The 22651-nt window shown below is 39.7% G+C and overlaps 1 protein-coding gene across 7 annotated transcripts in view; it reads left to right on the top strand.

Moving 5' to 3' along the window:
* Positions 1–22651, top strand: part of PKIB (protein kinase (cAMP-dependent, catalytic) inhibitor beta) — a 120426-nt gene that overhangs the window by 23807 nt on the left and 73968 nt on the right. For 6 of the 7 annotated variants that reach the window (XM_018052998.1, XM_018052992.1, XM_018053001.1 and 3 more), the window contains exon 2: positions 7106–7204. The exons of the other annotated variant lie outside the window; for it this stretch is intronic. The gene's annotated coding sequence lies outside the window, so the exon portion shown is untranslated. The remainder of the gene's footprint in view (positions 1–7105; positions 7205–22651) is intronic. 7 annotated transcript variants of the gene reach the window in all.

Below are 22651 nucleotides of genomic sequence, written 5' to 3'. Positions count from 1 at the left end.
TCATAATGCTATATTTTGAGCTCTGTATTATTTCACGAGGGCAGCATGAAGCAACATTCACAACAAACTGTTTTTAGGTTATAATGATATAATGAGAGAATGCAAAATACTGAAAACTATGGAATCTTTTACATAATTAAATGTGTTTAATTTGTTGTTTGGGCCTATACAGTCCTTAGTCAGAAGCCTTTTAAATCAAACTTTTTTATATCCATTCAAATTCAGTGGATATACAAAATAAATTCAGTAGGCAGTTTGCACTGAGGTTGTTTCTCTTCAGGATGAAATGTAAGATATATTTTCATATGGTATGTGAGATATGAAGAAAGAGGAAATGGTTAAAAAATAGAGGAAATGAATAAGTGACTGTTACTCCAAATAAGTCATATTTCTTAGAGGCTTGCGATAAGAAGCATCAAGGAACTGCCTTTTAGTCATGAGAAAAATAATACAGGGGGAAAGTTATGTATGTAAAAGCTAGGTCAACAGTCCAGGAATATTTTCAGCAATGATGCACAGTGGACCAATTACAGGCTTTCTAGTCAGACAGGGCTGAATATGAACCCTGTCTCTGTGATCTATTAGCTGTGTGACATTAGAGAGGTATCACCATCTCTAAGCTTCAAAAGAAGTCTGTTTTTCTTTTTTAGAAAAAAAGGTTAATTGTGATGATAAAGTGGAATAAATGCAAAGTGTCTAGCAAGACTCATGACACAGAACAGGTATTTATTAAATGTTGAAATCTTTTTTTCTCTTCTCCTAGCAGCAACACAAACAAAATAAGAGTTATCCTAGGGACCTGAAGGGTCAAGGCAGTTTCATAGTGGGATTGTGGGGTCAAAGTTGCTCAGCATTTTGAAGATTCTGTTCAACTTTGCCAAATTGTTATGTAAAAACAATATTACAGTATAGGTATTATATTTTTAATTAGAATACCTGATTTGCCTATGGTTGTGATATTGATTTGAAGCTTAGGAAACAGGATGTTTAACTGTACTAATTGAATCTGAAACATGAATGTATTTCTGATTCTTAGTCATTTTCATCAGTTTCTCTTAATTCATTCTTTAGCTACTGAGGCTTCATTCAAAAATTTTTGAATTAAAAATTTTAGATAGATTCGAGTACGACACAGGTAAATTTTTGATTTTGGTCATTTGTGTATATTTCTTATCAACTGCTTTAGCTGTAACCCTGAGTCCCCTGAAACAGGGTCTTTGTTTTCTCTGTGGCACCTACCACATAGTGGTGGTTTAGTTGCTAAGTCATGTCCAACTCTTGAGACTCAATGGACTATAGCCTGCCAGGCTCCTCTGTCCATGGGATTCTCCAGGCAAGAATACTGGAGTGGGTTGCCATTTCCTTCCCCAGCGGATCCTTCCAACCCAGGGATTGAACCCAGGTCTCCTGGATTGCAGGCAGATTCTTTATTGACTGAGCTATAACGGAAGATTTACCACATGGTAGATACCAGTATTTGATGAATGACAGAATGGATAAAACAGGTTATTTGTGATTTTATGTATATACAATAGCTATTAAAAGTTTTGAAAATGTAGCAGTTGCCAAGGATCTGGTTAATAGGGTAGTTTAAAAACTATTGCAGTTGTAGAAATCAAGCATATACAGTAGAAAAAAATAGAAGATACTAGTCTAAGGGTTAAAAGAGGGAAACTTAAGAATATCTAAAGAAATTTGAAGAGAATACTGTGGTGCTAATTTAGTTGTGATCACTTTTATAAATGGGCTTACCAGGTGGTGCTAGTGGTTAAGAACCCGCCTGCCAATGTAAGAGACGTAAGAGATGCGGTTTTGATCCCTGGGTGGGAAACATCCCCTGGAGAAGGGCATGACAACCCATTGCAGTTTTCTTGCCTGGAGAATCCCATGGACAGAGGAGCCTGACAGGCTACAGTCCATAGGGTCATAAAAAGTCAAACTCGACTGAAGTGACTTAGCAAATATACGTGTATTTCAGCTCTTACAAAAGGTGAAAGGACCATGATATGGAATATCTGAAAATGCTAGAGATAAAATACTAAGTGCTGTAGATGGATGAATAAAACATTGCCATTCAAGATGTTCACAGGCTGCTAAGAGAGACAGACATGCACAGAGCCGTCATGAGAAGTCGACCATGATAAGTGCATCAGAGAGTTATGAACAAAGTGATTTAGGGGCAGGGGTTATGACTCATAAGAAACTCGAGCAGTTTCAAAGAGCTTTACCAAAGCAGCAACTTTTGAGTTGGCTTTTAAGGAAGCTCAGAGCCTACTCATGAGAATACAGGGGTATGACCTGCATTCTGGGCAGAAGGACCAGGAAGTTTTTAATATGGCCTATTTGTGTAATTTTTTTGGTATTTGTTGCTAGCTCTGTGTGGCCAAGGCATTCAAACAAGCACATTTTATCACAACTTGTGCAAAGTCTGGGCTTTCCAGGTAGCCCTAGTGGTAAAGAACTCACCTGCCCATGCCAGAGACCCCAGAGACATGGGTTCGATCCCTGGTTCAGGAAGAATCCCCTGGAGAAGGAAATGGCAACCCACTCCAGTATTCTTGCCTGGAGAATCCCATGGACAGAGGAGCCTGGCAGGCTACAGTCCATAGGGTTGCAAAAAGTTGAATATTACTGAAGTGACAGAGCATGCATGCACTTAGAAAGTCTAATCAGTAAATATTGGTTTTTGAATATCTGGATGAATGAGTGAACAAACTTACCTTCTTAATATGGGACAGTAGTTTTCAAATAAAATAATTATATAATAAAATAATTTTTTAAATTTAAATTTGTTTATTTTAATTGGAGGCTAATTACTTTACAATATTGTATTGGTTCTGCCACACATCAACATAAATCTGCCACGGGCGTATACGTGTTCCCCATCCTGAACCCCCTCCCACCTCCCTCCCCATACCATCCCTCCAGGTCATCCCAGTGCACCAGCCGCAAGGATCCTGTATCGAACCTGGACTGGCGATTCGCTTCTTATATGATATTATACATGTTTCAATGCCATTCTCCCAAATCATCCCACCCTCGCCCTCTCCCACAGAGTCCAAAAGACTGTTCTATAATCTGTGTCTCTTTTGCTGTCGCATACAGCGTTATTGTTACCATCTTTCTAAATTCCATATATATGCGTTAGTATACTGTATTGGTGTTTTTCTTTCTGGCTTACTTCACTCTGTATAATAGGCTCCAGTTTCATCCACCTCATTAGAACTGATTCAAATGTATTTTTTTTAATGGCTGGGTAATACTCCATTGTGTATATGTACCACTGCTTTCTTATCCATTCATCTGCTGATGGACATCTAGGTTGTTTCCATGTCCTGGCTATTATAAACAGTGGTGTGATGAACATTGGGGTACATGTGCCTCTTTCAATTCTGGTTTCCTCGGTGTGTATGCCCAGCAGTGGGATTGCTGGGTCGTAAGGCAGTTCTATTTCCAGTTTTTTGAGGAATCTCCACACTGTTCTCCATAGTGGCTGTACTAGTTTGCATTCCCACCAAGAGTGTAACAGGGTTCCCTTTTCTCCACACCCTCTCCAGCATTTATTGCTTGTAGACTTTTGGATCGCAGTCATTCTGACTGGCATGAAATGGTACCTCATTGTGGTTTTGATTTGGATTTCTCTGATAATGAGTGATGTTGAGCATCTTTTCATGTGTTTGTTACCATCTGTATGTCTTCTTTGGAGAAATGTCTATTTAGTTCTTTGGCCCATTTTTGGATTGGGTCGTTTATTTTTCTGGAATTGAGCTGCAGGAGTAGCTTGTATATTTTTGAGATTAGTTGTTTGTCAGTTGCTTCATTTGCTATTATTTTCTCCCATTCTGAAGGCTATCTTTTCACCTTGCTTATAGTTTCCTTTGTTATGCAGAAGCTTTTAATTTTAATTAGATCCCATTTGTTTATTTTTGCTTTTATTTCCAATATTCTGGGAGGTGGGTCATAGAGGATCCTGCTGTGACTTATGTCAGAGAGTGTTTTGCCTATGTTCTCCTCTAAGAGTTCTATAGTTTCTGGTATTATGTTTAGATCTTTAATCCATTTTGAGTTTATTTTTGTGTATGGTGTTAGAAAGTGTTTTAGTTTCATTCTTTTACAAGTGGTTGACCAGTTCTCCCAGCACCACTTGTTAAAGAGATTGTCTTTACTCCATTGTATATTCTTGCCTCCTTTGTCGAAGATAAGGTGTCCATAGGTGTGTGGATTTATCTCTGGGCTTTCTGTTTTGTTCCATTGATCTATATTTCTGTCTTTGTGCCAGTACCATACTGTCTTGATGACTGTGGCTTTGTAGTAGAGCCTGAAGTCAGGCAAGTTGAGTCCTCCAGTTCCATTTTTCTTTCTCAAGATTGCTTTGGCTATTTGAGGTTTTTTGTATTTCCATACAAATTGTGAAATTATTTGTTCTACCTCTGTGAAAAATACTGTTGGTAGCTTGATAGGGATTGCATTGAATCTATAGATTGCTTTGAGTAGTATACTCATTTTCACTATATTGATTCTTCCGACCCATGAACATGGTTTATTTCTCCATCTATTAGTGTCCTCTTTGATTTCTTTCTCCAGTGTTTTATAGTTTTCTATATATAGGCCTTTAGTTTCAAGGTTGTGTTTCTTTACTTGATTATACCTGTGCAGTTTAAAGAAAAATTTAAACTTTGTGAACTCTGATTAACATTAGTCTCATTGGTTTTTAAGAAAACACAGCTGTGGACTTTATTCCTATCATTCTGTTCTTTTCTCTCTGCACTTAATATGTACACTTTCGTTGGTTTGTTTAGACACATGAGTTCAAATATGAGTTCCTTTTTTTTTTTTTTTAAGTCTGAGGTAAAACCTCCCTAAACGGAGGCCGCAGTACTGCTTATACATGAAGTGATATTTGGGTTAATATTTTTATTTCCTCTTTAGAAGCAGAACAAACATCCTATTATACACATTCTCCATTCTCCAAGTAAAAACCTACAATGCAGTGATGGAGAGTGGGATGGTATTTGTTGCTGCAAAGTGTCCAGTAATATCTGGAGGATTTAGCTGGATTTTAGAGATTGTATTAACATTTGTGGCACAAATGACAGTTGGGCTTATTAAATGGCAGTTTCAGCCAGTTAAGATTTCTCATAGTTTTGAGTTCCTTTTCTTTCCCTTTTCAATTTCAATATGTCTTCGAAAGGCAAATATATTACAGTATGATTCCTTTGGTGTTTTGTTTTTCCTTTGGAAGCCAAAACAAAACTCTTCAGAACATCATAGTTCCAAAAGGAAGCTGTAAGACTTGGGAGTGTCATCACAGTTACCTTTCTAAGATCCCAAACCAAATCTGGTGTTAAACACAAGAGGCACATTTTTCACTTACGCAGGACTTCAGGGAGGATAGTAAAATAACATTGTGTATTTGTGTTTTATTGTCTGTGATCTTTCTTGATTCCCAGAATAGCCTGAGAGATAAGCAGGGTGAATATTTTCATCCCCATTCGGTAAACAAGGCTCTGTCATTTACCTGTGAAAAAAGATGAGTCTTCAAAGTCAGCATCTGATACAGGGGTGAGCTGGAGCTAGAACTGACTTGAGCATTTCTGCCTCAATGTTACAAGCCCTGAGGATTTTCTTTTGCTGACTTACTTGTAAGCTGTGAGGAAATGTGGGAAGCAAAGGAAAGAGAAAAGTAATGAAATTATTTGCAAATGAACTTGAAAGATGGCTATCATGATGCTGTTGGTATTTGGAGAAAAAGACTTTATTTGAGCATCATGGTAAAATATTACTACCACATAGAATTCCTAGGTTTTACACAAATTACAAATTCAGTTACTGTCCCAGTGTGAGTAGTCTGTGGAATATGGACTGGAAGGAGCATGTCTCAAACTGGGAAGACTAGTGAGTGATGTAATGTATAAGAATCGTTGAAGTGGAGGCAGGTGTGGGTGAGGAGAGTGGAATTAGATGCTGCCTGTGGGAATGGAATTGAAGAGTGAGTTCGAGGACAGTTATGAACCTGGGGTAGACAGAATTTGGTGGCTATGAGGAAAGAAGAAAACAGCAAACAATACTGGACTCTCCTACTCTGAATGACCCTAGTAAAGTTAGCACATACAAGCATAGGAATATTGATGTTTCTGGCTCCATGCTTTATAGAAGAAGGAACAGACGATCTCCATAACATGAAACATAGCTCTGTCATCTGGGACAGCTAAGCACTTGGCATGCGTCTGCTCAAGTATGTAGACTGCCTGAGTGAAAGGGAGTCTGGTTTACCCAGCGATTGGCAGTAGCCACCTCTGTCAGAAGTGTTCATGGAAATGAAAATAACTCAGCTGTTTTCTACATTATTAGTTTTTAAGTGGGGACTTTTGATATAGAAATACCTAAAGGGATAGGAACAAGGAAACCATGCAAGTGTATCAGATGCCTATTCATAGCAAAATTTTGAGTTACCCTTTGGTGCTGAGGCATTATGGATGGGCCAGGTTTTATTGGGTGGATTTTCTCTTCCAGAATTCCAATCACTGTGTTACGTAATTGAGGAAAACAATGTCCTTGCTCCTTGGCACTGAAATTCGAAGATGAACTGCAGGGATGTATGGCTTTTAAGTCACACATCTGAGAAAGGCTGTCACTCAGCTAGTGAAACTCATTTCAGTGGAAATTGAAAAGCTGAAGAAAGCAATGTATTTTGCTCTATTGTTGATTTTACTATTTAGTAGGTATGTCTCCGACTGTTCACACTACATGGTCTTGGGGCAAAACACAAAAACAGTTGATCTAAATACAATTGGGGGGTTTGAATAGGTGACAAAATAATAATGACCAAAAAAAAAATCAAAAAGAGGGAACAAAATAATAAGAGAGTGCTGAGCTGCTTACTCAAGGAAATTTATCCTGCTCTTATTGTAAGTCAGAAACGAATAAAAGAAGTCAGGATGAGGAATGAAAAAATAGCAATAAACATTATTTTTAAAATTGTGTGTCATTTTGTCATTGAATTAGATGTTATTGCCCAAGGAACCATTTGTTCTTTTCCAAAACAGACAAGGAACAAAGGATGTTTATCTTAATACATCTTTTCTTCCCCTTTGTTTCCTTCAAGGGTCATGGTATACTGAAAAGGCACTCAATCAAGAGAAATCTGGGGGGAGCTGGAAACCATCAAGTTATTGAGGCCACACAGGGGGCAGAAAAGATAGAGGTGGGTATGCTTTTGATCCATCAATCCTGCTATTGAGGGTGTCCCTGAAAATGTCTTTGTTGCTATAGATCCAGAGGAAAGCAAAGGAAAAGTAAAGTGGGAGGTCTTTATTTTAGAAAACAAATCAATATGGTTAAGTGGAAGCTTGATAGAATCTATTGTTAATGTCAAATTAATAGCATGCATGCAGAGAACTTAAGCTACACTTTTCCATCCAGTGTCTGCCAGGGACCAGCAATTAGTACACAGACTAAGCTTGGTGTGATATTTACATTCTTAGCTGTGTTTATTTAAATTGTACCTAACAGAGGCAGCTAGCCTACCAAAATAAAGTTTTAAATTTGTATCCTTTAGAACAGAAGAAAAATGTATATTACCTATAAACTTGTGTGTGTGCTCAGTCGTATCCAACTCTTTGCAACCCCATGGACTGTAACCTTCCAGGCTCCTCTTTCCATGGAATTTTCCAGGCAAGAAGAGTGAAGTGGGTTGCCATTTTCTACTCCAGAAGGCCTTCCAGACCCAGGACCCAGAGATCAAACCCCCATCTTTTGCATCTCCTGCATTGGCAGGAAGATTCTTTACCACTGTGCCACCTGGGAAGCCTATAAATTTACCACTGTTTGTATAGTGATCTCCCCAGAGACCATAGCAATAGCTTCATAATCAGTACATAGAAGGAAATAGTTTTGATGACATTAACTGGTAGACATAAGTCTCAAATGCTTTTTGAGAAACAGTTTTCTGTGTGCTCCTGATGGCCTCTCTCATCTCAGTGCTGTGTTTTCCCACTGGGAGTTAGAAATTTGCTCCCCTGCTACAGTTAAGATGGCAGGCCAGAGACCATGGAGTAAGTCTCAGACTGCAGGAAGCCTCCTCCCACTCTTGGATTCCATGAGAACAGAGCTCCAAGGGAACACGAAAATGGAAGACATTACATTTGCTTTGGGCTCATTGCCTGGGTTTCTAAAAAGCAATGCAGCTTTCCTATTAACCTGCTGTGATTTCATTTAAACAGTGGTAGTGGATTAATTTTCTTGTGTCATCTGAGCATTTTTAGTACTTTTATGTCAACTTTTCAAGTTTGTGTCAGTGGAAATTGAAATCTACCTTTAATAAAAGGGAGAACTAATATGACAAAAATTTTTATCAGAAAGCATTTATATTTCTACATAAATGACTGGAATCTCCATACTAAGATAAAATAGCAAGTACATTTGTAAACATTAATTTTGTATTTAAGGAAAATTGAAAGTAACGTAAAATGATTGAGTCTTCATTGTGGGTGGAGTGGGTAGAGGCTTATAAACATAATCTCATGTAATCCTCAGAGAAGGCAATGGCACCCCATTCCAGTACTCTTGCCTGGAAAATCCCACGGACTGAGGAGCCTGGTGGGCTGCAGTCCACGGGATCGCTAAGAGTTGGACACGACTGAGTGACTTCACTTTCACTTTTCACTTTCATGCATTGGAGAAGGAAATGGCAACCCACTTTTCACTTTCATGCATTGGAGAAGGAAATGGCAACCCACTCCAGTGTTCTTGCCTGGAGAATCCCAGGGACGGGGGAGCCTGGTGGGCTGCCGTCTATGGGGTCGCACAGAGTCGGACGCAACCAATGCGACTTAGCAGCAGCAGCAGCAGCATGTAATCCTCACAATGACTGTGGGGAAGTAAGGAAGGCATAGTCATTCCTTGTGAAAAAGTGCACTTTGCCAAGCACACACATTTGGCTAGTGGGTGGTGAAGTTAGGATTTGAGCCTGATTTTTGTCTGATGCTTATGTCTGTGTCCTTGACCACCTTGGATAGGGAGATTTGGCATGAGCTAAAAAGTATCCTGTTTCCATCAGGTATTTATAGTTGATGGTTGAAAATATACATTTTTAAGGAACACATTATCCCTTATTCTATGAACTCTAAAAAAGAGATGAAACATTTTTCTGATTCATTTAGTGAGGAGCATTAAAACAAAAAATTTGAAAAATAATAAAAGTGATACAAAAAAGAATATAACAAAAATTCACTGAAATATAAGACTTAAATGAAGAAAATAGCATTTGATTGAGATGCAAAATATTAACAGAAAGGAAATTGATATTATATTCCTGGATGAGAATAATAAATATTGTAATGATGTTAGTTTCCCCAAATTAATTTATAAAATTAATGCTATTCCATATAGGACCATAAAAAGAGTTTTGGGGCAAAGTTGGTGAAATGATTATTAAAATTCATCTGGAAGAATGAATAGACTGGGAAAAGCAAATTTTGAAACAGAATAATAATGAAAAAGAACTTCTAATTCCAAATATTAAAACATATAAAATTACGGTTACTAAGACAGTATTTCAGTATGTTATTTTTTACTAAAATAAAGACTTAAGAGAAGCTAAGTCATCTTGAAAATTCTCCTAACAGATTTAAGCATACAAGGGTAACATACAATGAAGACTGCATTTCATGTTGGTAGAGAAACTATTGATTATTACAAGAACAGAATCCTAATAGTGAATTATTGTTAGGAAAAATTGTAACTTTGAATCTTTTATTTATATGAAATGCAAATAAATATTAGTTTAACTGAAAAAGAAACATAATGAGATATAACTGAAAAATCGGCAAACATAATCTGGTCTAATATGACATCAAAGGCCAAAATCATAATTGGAGATGGATAGACTTGAGTGTGGGGCATATTAAAACTTTTTACATACAAACAGAAAGGGGACTCAAACAGCATGCCTAGCACTGGATCTGAAAATTCTTTTCAGGATGGAATGAATAAATCAGCAAGTGCTGACTAATATCCCAAGTGCACTACTGTCTTGAGGCTTCATAAAGCAAAGTCCATCCTGGAATAATGCTCATTTGTTATTGTGCTGTAGGCATGGAGCAAATTCCAAAGATGAAATTCTAGAGAAGATCAAATGATGACATGGAAGTTAGGATTGTTCCACCTAAAAAGGTCAGCTAAATTAGAATTGTAGCATACAAGAGAATAAGGAATTTCAGCTAGACAGTTTTATAATTCATACATATGCCAGGGGATTTCATTTCAATAGAAGTGGTTTACAACATCATTGAGTAATGTCTGGAGTTTTACAGTGTGTTAAAACACTTTATCTCTAATAAAAGTGAAATAATTCTAGTTTTCTGTCTTGAATTGTGTGGTGGATAATTGCAGAGAGTGACACAAGGATAAAATCGAGAGAAGTATTTCTTGTTTTATTGTAGAGAATGGTGCAAGAAAAGTTGTTTCTTTATCTCCCTCTAAAGTAGCTTTGTTCCTTCTATGCTGGGGCTTTAGGACAAGTGGGAAAACAAAATGTATTATGATCAATGAACAAGGGAAAAAAGAAAAATAAAGCTTTGATTTATTTTAAATATCCCAGGTGATATCAGCCTGGACTGTGACAGTCAATTCACACTAACATAAACAAAACAGTCATTTTCTGTGCTGGGCCCTATTAGAAAAATTTCTAGACTGCAATCCCCAAATAGACTACTCTGGTAGCTCAGTGGTAAAGAATCTATCTGCAAAGCAGGAGACACAGGAGACGTAGGAAGATCCTGGGTTGGGAGGATCCCCTCGAGTAGGAAATGGCAACCCACTGAAGTATTCTTGGGCTTCCCTGGTGGTTCAGATGGTAAAGAATCTTCCTGAAATGCAGAACAAAGTTTGATCCCTAGGTGGTGAAGATCCCCTGGAAAAGGAAATGGCAACCCACTCCAATATTCTTGCCTAGAGAATTCTATGGCCAGAGGAGCTACAATTCATGGGGTTGCAAAGAGTCGGACACGACTGAGCAACTAACACTTTAAGTATCCTTGTCTGGAAAATTCCATGGACAGAGGAGCCTGGTGGGCTACAGTCTACGCAGCTGCGAAGAGTCAGACATGACCGAGTGTGCACACAGAATTCCCAAATATCTTGTGAGAAGCTTAAACGGCAGGTACATCAGCTTCCTCATCTTTCTGTTCACATTCAATCCCTCTGGGTGTCCCTGGTCACTGCTGTTTGCTCCTGAGGTCATTCCTCCTGTTCCATGCCTTTCTGCTGGTGGTCCCTTACCTGAAAGACCCTCCCTGCCCGATGTCTCCCCATACGTGGTGTTCTTTTCCACTTCTAGGTTCAAATTGCCCGCTGTTCTGCACTCCATTACCCTTCTCTTCTATCCTAACGCAGCTGTTATTCCTGGATCAAGTTTGTTTTTTCAGCTCTCTTTGTCTACCAACTCTAAAGAGGTTCTTCCCTCTCTGACACAAGGGGTGGAATTGTTAATAGGTGACTTTTTCTCAGGAAGCTTAGAGGTATTGGGGGTTGGCTAACAGCCATCATCAGCGTCCTTCCTATGAGGACTTTAAGGTACTTAGGAAGTTATATCCTTGGCAGACCCATCCTGCTGGCTTATGAGACATACCTGGAAATGCCTGAATCTAAAAATAAGCTCTAATAACCCCACCAAACAAAATACTGATTTAAACATATATCTTTATTTGTTCACAGATGTACACTTAGTTTATCTTTGTTTTTTCTTTTGTACATACCACATGGCTTGTGGGATCTTAGTTCCCTGACCAGGGATCAAATCTGTGCCGCCCTGCAGAGTCCTAACCACTAGACCACCAGGGATATCCCTGTACTTAGTTTCTTTATTATTGACCATCCTCAGAAAAAAAAGTTTGGAGTAGCCAAAAGAAATGTAGAAGGTGTTTTCTTGTTATAAATAATAAAAGCAAAAGAGAAGCTTAGCCGTTTTGTGTTAGAATAAGAGGAACACTATCAAACAAGCACACCCTAAAGATAAAGAGATAAACCTTAAGAATTTTCATGCTAGCCAGACTGTCAATTTTGAAGACTTAAAAAAACAGAGAGCAATGACTTTTGAAGGGAAAACTGGGCAGCGAAACAAATAAGACCACCAACAAACAAATCAAACAGATACCCTTGAAAAGGAAAGAAAGGGGAATATATACAAAGAAAGGTGTGGTCTTTGACACTTTAGCACTAACTGTTAGTGATCAAAATAATTGCCGTTTACTGCTTGGTTATTTGCAAACCTTGTTTTCTCGTTCTTTCATTCAGTGTTTATTGAGCACTTGCCCCATTTCCTCTGTGCCATTTGTGAGCACTGAGGATGCAGAGCTAAGGATACTTTGCAGTTCTCCAGGGTTTTTGAACTGCAGGATCTAGAGATCTACAGATCCAGAGAAAAACTGACCAGAGGACTGTGAGGAGACCCAAAGGTCATCATGTCAGGAGTGACTGATGTTTAGTGCTCTAGGAAGGTCCTCAGATATGACGTGCTAACTTTCTTCAGTTATATGAGGCCAATCATTTGCATGATTGAGGAGGCAAAACTAGGCTGAGTGGATGGGAATCAAAGAAAGGTATATTGAATTAAAGGAAAGGCTGCCTGAAATTTTATAATGGGCTACCTCTGGTACCTGAGATGGTTCCAGAGCCTTGGTACCACTAGAAAGGAGAGTGGCACAAGGGATTCATGCATGAAATGGTGAGGGGCTGGGGATGGAGTGTTGGGATTGACTCATCACTGAAGACAAAATATTCTTGGGTCTATGGTTAAGAACACTTGATGTGGGAAGGGCTCCCTTGAAGACAGTACAATGAAGGGCTCTAAGGAGTGAGGCCCACCAATTTTGCGCTTAACCCTTAGACTCTGTTTTGGTAGTTCATGTTCTGTGTTTTATTAGCATAACTTACATATTGAGACATTTAAACAATGCTGAGAAGAACAAAGCATAAAATCAACTCCCACCTCTCAGAATTGACACATTTGCTTGAAGTCTTCCTTTTTAAAGAAATAAAATGGTACAATTAGTTAAGTCTCTTTTTCAGAAGTATCTATGAATTAGTGCATATTGTTCCAATCCATTTTATACTGTTACCCACAAGTTTATACAGCCATTCCAATATTTAGCCCTGGCTTGTGTTTTTTTAAATTTACAGAAATAATGTCACAGTACTTTTCATAACACTGAGTTACTGAGATCTGCGTAGTTATATATAATTCTAGTTCTGTTCCCTTGGGTGAAATCTGTGTTTTTTTTATGCTTGTACTCTGCCATTTTATTTATTTATTTTTATTAAACTTTTTATTTTGGATTGGGGTATAGCCGATTAACAAGGGATGTTGTGATAGTTTCAAGTGAACAGTGAAGAGACTCAGCAGTAGGTATGCATGTATCCATTCTCTCCCAAACTCCCCTCCCATCCAGGCTGCCACATAACATTGTAGAGTTCCACGTGTTATACAGTTGGTCCTTGTTGGTTATCCATTTTAAATATAGCAGTGTGTTTTTTGATAAGACATTTAATATTAACACTTAGTGGCCTTCCTTACTCCTAAATTTGGCCCATAGATGATAGGATGTTATTGCTGGAAGATTTAAGAGAAAACATCATCGTAATTTATGTCTTTATATATTGTCTTTCCATGGACGGAGGAGCCTGGTAGGCTGCGGTCCATGGGGTCGCTGGGAGTCGGACACCACTGAGCGACTTCATTTTCACTTTTCACTTTCATTCATTGGAGAAGGAAATGGCAACCCACTCTAGTGTTCTTGCCTGGAGAGTCCCCAGGGATGAGGGAGCCTGTTGGGCTGCCGTCTATGGGGTTGCACAGAGTCGGACACGACTGAAATGACTTAGCAGCAGCAGCAGCAGCAGCATATTGTCTTTATATATATATAGGGACTTTTTGAAAATGACAGAAGCTAACCCAGATGGGAAGTCAGGACAATGTAAATAAACTAGGACGTTCCCAGACAAACCACAGTGGAGGATTAGCCTACATACAAAGGAATCAAGCCTTTGGTAGGAGAAATGACTTTCTGGGTGACACAAGTGCTAAGTGGTTAGTCCTCGAAATACCAGCCCAAATCTCAAAATCAAACGCTGTCATGGGCTAAGAAAAACGTGGAATAGTTCCCAGTCCATTGTTCTTTTCATCATGGACTGGATGTTTAATAAAAATGCAGAGAAGTAAGATAATGAATTCTTAGAGTTAGCTCATCAGGAAATTGCTGGTATCTTGCCTTCAGAATGGGTGGTTATAGTCTGGCTTTAATCCATCTTTTTTTCCCTTATGATTGTTCTCTCCCTGCCCAGGCAAACATAGTTATCGCTTCTTTCCACTGGATAAAATACCCATTTATCCCATTAGGTAGTGGAATGTGGCCAGGTAAATCAGTTTTCACTGGTGATCAGAAGTCATCTGTTCCATTTAGTTGTCTGCTTACCTTTGCCCTATACTTGTCTTGTTAACAGCTGGCTAGTTAATGAATATGACATGTCTGTTTCAGCAAGGGTTGGGTGTGCCAAGATTGTACAAGAGACAAAAAACTGACTCAGTAATAGGGGATTTTAGTTCCAACTCAAGTCTGTAATTTCCTTAACAGAAATTAAGGCCCAGTCTCAGGTATTCTTCATATGAAAGTTGTCTTGCAGTTATATCATTTGTCCTTCGTAGAGTTGGGATAAATAATTCATCATTTCATTTTTACTTTAAACATTCAAACTAATATTACTCCTAAGATTGAAAGACTTGCAAATATTTTAAAGTTTACAATATTTGAAATTTACTAATTTCAAATCTGTTTTTGTTTTTACAAGGTATTTTATACATTTATAAGATACATAAAACCAGTCTTCTTGACTGCCTACTGGCAATAACATTTCATTGCTAAAGCATTTTGTAGAAGTTAAATGATACACTGAAAGTGAAAATTTATCATGTATAGAGTGTCAAATTTCATCTAACTATGTTCTTAAAAAAATTAAGTTAATTTGATTATTTCACAAATAAGTTCACTCTGTAAAATCCTAACTTACAAATGCTTGAGAACACAAAACACTTGATTAATTTAATATTAGCATATAATCATACTTTGTAAATAGCACAGAGATTGTAGTCATAAAAAAGAAAAATCCATTGGCAGGGAAGTATAGTGCTAGTGCTTATCCTTATTGTAAAACACAGCCCTAAAAGGTCAAGGATATAATTCTTGAAAAGATGATGTCATGTCCAAAAGCTGCACATGAACTGATTTTTAGTATTTGTCTCAGGTATTGTGTCTTTAAATCACTGGAAGATGTCATGAATATTTTAGCTGTAAGTTCAGTCAGTTCAGTCGCTCAGTTGTGTCTCAGTTGTGTCTGACTCTTTGTGACCCCATAAATTGCAGCTCGCCAGGCCTCCCTGTCCATCAGCAACTCCCGGAATTCACTCAGACTCATGTCCATCGAGTCCGTGATGCCATCCAGCCATCTCATCCTCGGTCGTCCCCTTCTCCTCCTGCCCTCAATCCCTCCCAGCATCAGAATCTTTTCCAATGAGTCAACTCTTCGCATGAGGTAGCCAAAGTATTGGGGTTTCAGCTTTAGCATCAGTTCTTCCAAAGAACACCCAGGACTGATCTCCTTCAGGATGGACTGGTTGGATCTCCTTGCAGTCCAAGGGACTCTCAAGAGTCTTCTCCAACACCACAGTTCAAAAGCATCAGTTCTTTGGCTCTCAGCCTTCTTCACAGTCCAACTCTCACATCCATACATGACCACAGGAAAAACCATAGCCTTGACTAGACGGACCTTTGTTGGCAAAGTAATGTCTCTGCTTTTGAATATGCTATCTAGGTTGGTCATAACTTTTCTTCCAAGGAGTAAGCATCTTTTAATTTCATGGCTGCAATCACCATCTGCAGTGATTTTGGAGCCCCCCAAAATGAAATCTGACGCTGTTTCCACTGTTTCCCCATCTATTTCCCCATCTATTTTAGCTGTAGTTATTATTAAAATTACCAGTGTACAGCTGTTCCATATGTGAGCATGGCCACTTCAGAGTAACTAAACGGACAATGTTCCTCAAGGTTATATCCATGTCACCTAACTATCTGTGAAGGATCCTCTTTGGTTTAGTTCGGTTGGTGAAAGTGAAAGTATTGGTTGCATGAAGTGAAGTGAAGTTGCTCAGTCGTGTCCCACTCTTTGCGACCCCATGGACTGTAGCCTACCAGGCTTCTCTGTCCATCACATTTTCCAGGCAAGGGTACTGGAGTGGGTTGCCATTTCCTTCTCCAGGAGATCTTCCCGACCCAGGGATTGAACCCAGGTCTCCTGCATTGTAGGCAGATGCTTTACCACCTGAGCCACCAGGGAAGTCAACCATTAGCTTGAAGGTAGCCAAAAACGGTTTGGCTCCAGCACTGCCCTGTCTAATTCTGCTCAGTGTAGCTCATTACACTAGGAAGCAGTGAGGAGGAGGTGGACATGCTGTCCAAAGGCCATTCCCTCCATCCACAGTGCTCAGATCAATATCGCTCATTATGTGATTATTCTGAGAGCTCCTCTGGATTGCCATTTACAGTTGCTGTTTCTGATGTTTGTTGTTCCTCTGTGGGGAGGCGGTGGGGTGGGGGGGATGGGGGGTGAGGGCGGCACATGTTACAGAACTCCTGAGATGAAAGCTGCTTAGAAAGTTTCACTCTGTGATGCCCACTGCCAGCATGCCTGTCCCTCTTGAATGCTTGCTAGGAGAGGTAGATCCGGCTATTAAGTTCTGCTATTTAAGTTCTGCTATTCCCTGTAGTAACTTAGTGTAATAGAAGTCCATGTTGTCTGCAAAGTCTGTACAAACGGGTGACTCCATGTCACCAAAAGTGCAGTATAATGCAGTTCCTCCCACACTAAGCAAAACCGTCACTACGCACAGCAAGACCAGTAAAATACAGGGACCACCTCCAACTTCATCTGGATCTAAGCTGTCATCTATTTCTTGGAATCTCACTCTTTGCTTGGATGGTTTCCGTTGCATCTGGGCCGGATGATCTCCTTGTATCCAACTCTGCAGCCCCATGGACTGTAGTTCGTCAGGCTCCTCTGTCCATGGAATTCTCCAGGCAAGAATACTGGAGCGAGTAGCCATTCCCTTCTCCAGGGGATCTTCCTGACCCAGGGTTCAATCCTGGGTCTTCTGCACTGTGGGTAGATTCTTTGCCATCTGAGCCATCAGGGAAGCCCTGTTTGGTTGCTCTTTAGATGCTTTTTGGATGTCATACAGAACATGGCTCAACTTTGTGAGCTGATTGCTAGGGGGGCACTTAAAACAAGCCCCTTCACTGAAAATGATGTTAATCCATAGAGTCTGTTTTAGGTATTTAAATTAATGTGCTGTGCTGTGCTTAGGTGATCAGTTGTGTCCAACTCTTCGTGACCCCATGGACTGTAGCATCCCCATGGGGATTCTCTCAGCAAGAATACTGGAGTGGGTTGCCATGCCCTCCTCCAGGGGATCTCCCCAACCCAAGGATCGAACCCAGGTCTGCCTCATTGCAGGTGGATTCTTTACCATCTGAGCCACCAGGGAAGCCCATTTAAATTATATCATAACTTAATCACATCACATCAAGTTGTAATATCAGCAGTACTTTAAAATTTTTCTTTAGCTGTTTTGCTTGTGACAATTTATTATTATTATCCAGGCAGATAAACATGAGATTTCAAAGTCTTTCTGACACTAGTGGAATATTTGAATGACATGGAAACATTGGTGGAAAGAGAACATTGGAAGTCAAATCTCCATTCTGGACCTGACTTTGCCACCATCCAGCTGCATGAGTCTTAGCAAGTCATTTGGAGATAACAGAACAGTGCAGTGGATTAAATCACTGGCTAGCAGATTTTAATCCCACTTGTGCCATTTGTTACCTGCTGAATTTCTTAACTTGTGTCAAGGTTAGGTTCTCATCTGTAAAATGGAACTGACAATAGTTCCTCTTTTATAGTGATTAAGAAGATTAAATCAATGGATATTTATAGAGCACTTAAAATAGTAGGCTACCCACTCCAGTATTCTTGGGCTTCCCTTGTGGCTCAGTTGGTAAAGAATCTGCCTGCAATGTGGGAGACCTGGGTTCAAATCATGGGTTGGGAAGATCTGCTGGAGAAGGGAAAGTTTACCCACTCCAGTATTCTGGCCTGGAGCATTCCGTGGACTATATAGTTCATGAGGTCGCAAAGAGTTGGACACAACTGAGCAACTTTCACTTTAAAACAGTGTCTATATGACTGATTGTTTAATAAAACTTTATTGTGATTGGACTTCATTGGGTTTGATTTCTACAAGAGTGTTTCTAGTTTGAAGATTATATTAACGTTTCTGTTTCTTGCCTTTGATTTCAGTATACCTCATTAAGCTGATGCTGGTGAAAATATTGTTTCTAAGCAAATTGGTGGCTATACAATCTAACAGCAGTGATTTTTCTGTTGTTTGTTTCAAATTAAGGGGCATGTGCAAAAGTAATTTTTTAAATATAGCCAAAACACCTATGTATTTCATAACTGTATTGACTGAGACGATCTCTATAACTGGGTTTGGAACTTGTGTTGGTATTATGTAGACATTTTGTTTACCTTCTGAAAGGTTAATTTATTTCATTTTTTAATTTCCATTTTTTTTCAATGTGCTATTGGATGGCACTCTGTTTGAGAAACTGAATTGGACTATTTCTTTTCACCTCTGTAGTGTCAGTGAAAAAATTCCACTGTTTACCAGGTTTTCTTGGCACAGGTTTGTACATGACTTCTATCTTTCTAAGCTTATCGCACGCCCGTAACTCTGTTAAGCAGTTCTCAGTCTCTTTTAATTAAGCTTGAAACTTGTTAAAATTGAAATATTTTGTAGTTCTTAGAGCAGTGTAATGTCAGAATAAGAGTGGTGGTAGAAGGACAGATGAGCTTGTTTTTAAAGACAGGACATGCCTCAATGGTGAAAGAGGCACTGAAATGGGAATTCGTTCTAGCCCATGGGAGAAAGTCCAGCCGTGCTAGCTGGCTTTATCTTCTGGAGAGAATGATGAGAACAACAGGAGGCTGTCCTGACAGGCAGGGGGCCGGAGTCCAAGTTGACCAGCAAGATGCGGCAGATGGTGTCCCAGCAGGTGGGCGGGCTGTGGTGACACAGTCTGGAAGCAGGAGATATCCAGGCAGATAAACAGAGAGGTCTGATCACAGTATGGCCCCAGGGTTGGAGCTGGGGCTGGAGAATGAAATCGAGGCTCTGGGAAAACTGGCTAGACTAGTGCTGAGGCCCATTTGGAGGGAGGAGGGTACCAGCCAGGACATTAGAGCAGAGACCTTTATGTGGGGCCACAGGTGAAAGGTCCGTCTAGTCAAGGCTATGGTTTTTCCAGTGGTCATGTATGGATGTGAGAGTTGGACTGTGAAGAAAGCTGAGTGCTGAGGAATTGATGCTCTTGAACTGTGGTGCTGGAGAAGACTCTTGAGAGTCCCTTGGACTGAAAGGAGATCCAACCAGTCCATCCTAAAGGAGATCAGTCCTGCGTGTTCATTGGAAGGACTGATGCTGAGGCTGAAACTCCAGTACTTTGGCCACCTCATGCAAAGAGTTGACTCATTGTAAAAGACTCTGATGCTGGGAGGGATTGGGGGCAGGAGGGAAAGGGGGCGACAGAAGATGAGATGGCTGGATGGCATCACTGACTCAATGCACATGAGTTTGGGTGAACTCTGGGAGTTGGTGATGGACAGGGAGGCCTGGCGTGCTTCAATTCATGAAAGAATCGGACAGGACTGAGTGACTGAAGTGAACAGGTGAAACCCTCAGTTTTGAGGGTTGTATGGCCTGAAGGGTTGCTGAAGTAGGGAATGGGGCCAGTCTTTTTAGACGGTGCCTTTGATTGTCCTTAGTATAGATTCATGTGACTGCCTTTCGAAAAATGAAAAACACAAAGTGTTAATTATTCAACTGTGCCTTACTTTATTGCTAATAAATTAGAAGTCACCTCTGATGTAATTCGCTGTTGGGGTCCTTTAATGGACCGGAACTTCATGGTCCAGAGTCGACGATAAGAAAGTGAAAGAGAGAGCCGGAGGGAGGGAGAGAGAGAGAAAGGAAGAAAGAAACAAAGACACGGGGACCCAAGCTCTCATGGAGCAAATGTATTTTATTAGCAGAAATGCAGGCTTGTATATCTTTAGTAAGATGATTACTCAGGTATTACACAAGATGAAATTTTATCAATAGCCACAATATGGATAGTCTAATACAAACAAGGTCGCCGATGCTGAAAAGAGTCACTGAAGGGAGTTACTGAAAGGAATCCAAGCAGATACCGTTTTTCGTGATCTCAGTCCTGAGAGCTGCGTGCAGCTCTACTCGTTCTCGGAACAGGAACTGATAAGGAACAGAGAGTTTATGAGAAACAGCACGTAGGAATCCTCCTGTTAAACATTCCCTGACAATTCGCCTTTCCTTTTGTTGTTCTTTCTTTCTTTTATAAGGCTTGCAGTAACTTTCAAATCAGAATGAATTCCATGCCATTGAAACTGCTCACTTGGAGCTTAAGTGCAGCATACAACATAGAAGGGTTGTTATTTCCTACTCTTCTTGGATTTATCCTAAGGAGGAAGTTTTCAGAGAAAAGAGTATAAAATGAGAGGATTAGCAAGCCAGTGGTTGTTTCTGGCTGAGCTTTGCTTGAAATGGAGGAGGAAAGGGCATGGAAGCTGCTGAAAATAATTTCCTTATAATGCCATGGAGTGTTACCTGGCTCTTTCCCTGGGAGTCATTTCAGACCTTCTTATGTTACTTGGGAATGCTCTGCATCAAACTGACACCTCTACCTCCAAGGAATCAGGGAGAAAATTTAATTTTGATTCTTGACCTGTGTCCCAGCTTTTAATAGCTTTCTGCTTTTGATCTAGATTTTATGCCTACTGACATATTTGTGATTAAAGGAAAAAAAATCAGGTGTAAAACAGGATCCAAGCATTCCTGTTCCTTATGTTTTCAGTTAAATCTTAGGGTGATGTCCACTTTAAAAAAGTATTTCCTTGGTTATTATGAAATTCCAAAGCTTCATCACTGTTTCTCCAAGTAGTGTTTTCAATTGAAGAAAATCCACGATTCTAATAACTTTCTTTGTGATATTGAATATTGTCTAGAGAAACTAAGCATTCATTTATCAAATAAGAGTTAATTTATGTAATTAAGGTCAGGATAAACTTGGTTGTTATGAAATCTAGCTAAAAATTCTGGGTTTCTCAATGTCTTTGGGGGAAGTTACTTATAACAGGGTTTTAGTTACATATCTTAATTTCTACCATATTCATAGAAACACTGTGTTTCTGGTATCATCTTGGGAATCACAATGGATAGCAAAGGTTCCCTTTTTTAATGGAATTTTTTAAGTGGAAATCATTTTAATATGTCTCACTTACATGCCTTCATAATTTGAACATAATTATGTTAGAGTTCCTCCAGATAAACAGAACCAGTATGACTTATTGCAAGAGATTGGCTTAAATATTTGTGGAGGCTGCCTGAAATCTTAAGGCAGGAAGGGCAGGCTGGAAACTCTAGGGCAGAAGCTAATGCCACAAGTGGTGGTGTTTCTTCCTCAGAGAAAATAGTTCTGTTTTTAAGACCTCTCCAATGATTGAATCAGGCTTTCCTCACAGCTCAGTCCAAGAATCTGCCTGCAATGCAGGAGACTCAGCTTCAATTCCTGGGTTGGGAAGATCCCCTGGAGAAGGAAATGGCAACCCACTCCAGTATTCTTGCCTGGAGAATCCCATGGACAGAGGAGCCTAGCAGGGTACAGTCCGTGGGGTCGTGAGAGTCTGACAAGACTCAAACCAACACCAACCAATGATTGGATCAGGCCTATCCAGATTCTTGAGAATGATCTCCTTTACTTAAATTGATTGATTGTAGATGTTAATCACATCTACAAAATTCCCTCCCAGCAGCACCTCCTTCAGTGTTTGAGTTACTGGGGATCACAGCCTAAACTGATCATTGCAGTCCACTCCTTGTCAACTTGACATCCAGACACATTTCCTTAAATCATACTTAATATCAAAATAAATAACAGCAACAAAGTCATACTTATGCCTAACATGATTAAAGCTATGCTGTGTATAATTGAAAGTATGCTAACCCTTTCCCCAGGAGAGGGACAAGGTCCCTGGGGGTTTACTCTTTTATAGACCATAACTTAAATACCGTGATATAAAGTTACCTATTATTAATATATCTTATATTAGAAGGCAAGCACTTGAGAGGGAAGAAAGCAACAAATATTTGAGATACACAGTTCAGTTCAGTTCAGTCACTCAGTCATATCCAACTCTTTGCGACCCCATGAATCGCAGCACGCCAGGCCTCCCTGTCCTTCACCAACTCCCGGAGTTCACTCAGACTCACGTCCATCGAGTCAGTGATGCTGTCCAGCCATCTCATCCTCTGTCGTCCCCTTCTCCTCCTGCCCCCAATCCCTCCCAGCATCAGAATCTTTTCCAATGAGTCAACTCTTTGCATGAGGTGGCCAAAGTATTGGAGTTTCAGCTTTAGCATCATTCCCTCCAAAGAAATTCCAGGGCTGATCTCCTTCAGAATGGA

The sequence above is a fragment of the Capra hircus genome, chromosome 9, assembly GCF_001704415.2.
Source record: "Capra hircus breed San Clemente chromosome 9, ASM170441v1, whole genome shotgun sequence".
Lineage (NCBI taxonomy): Eukaryota > Metazoa > Chordata > Mammalia > Artiodactyla > Bovidae > Capra > Capra hircus.
Note: the sequence above shows the minus strand (reverse complement) of the source record. Positions and strands in the feature narration are given on the sequence as shown.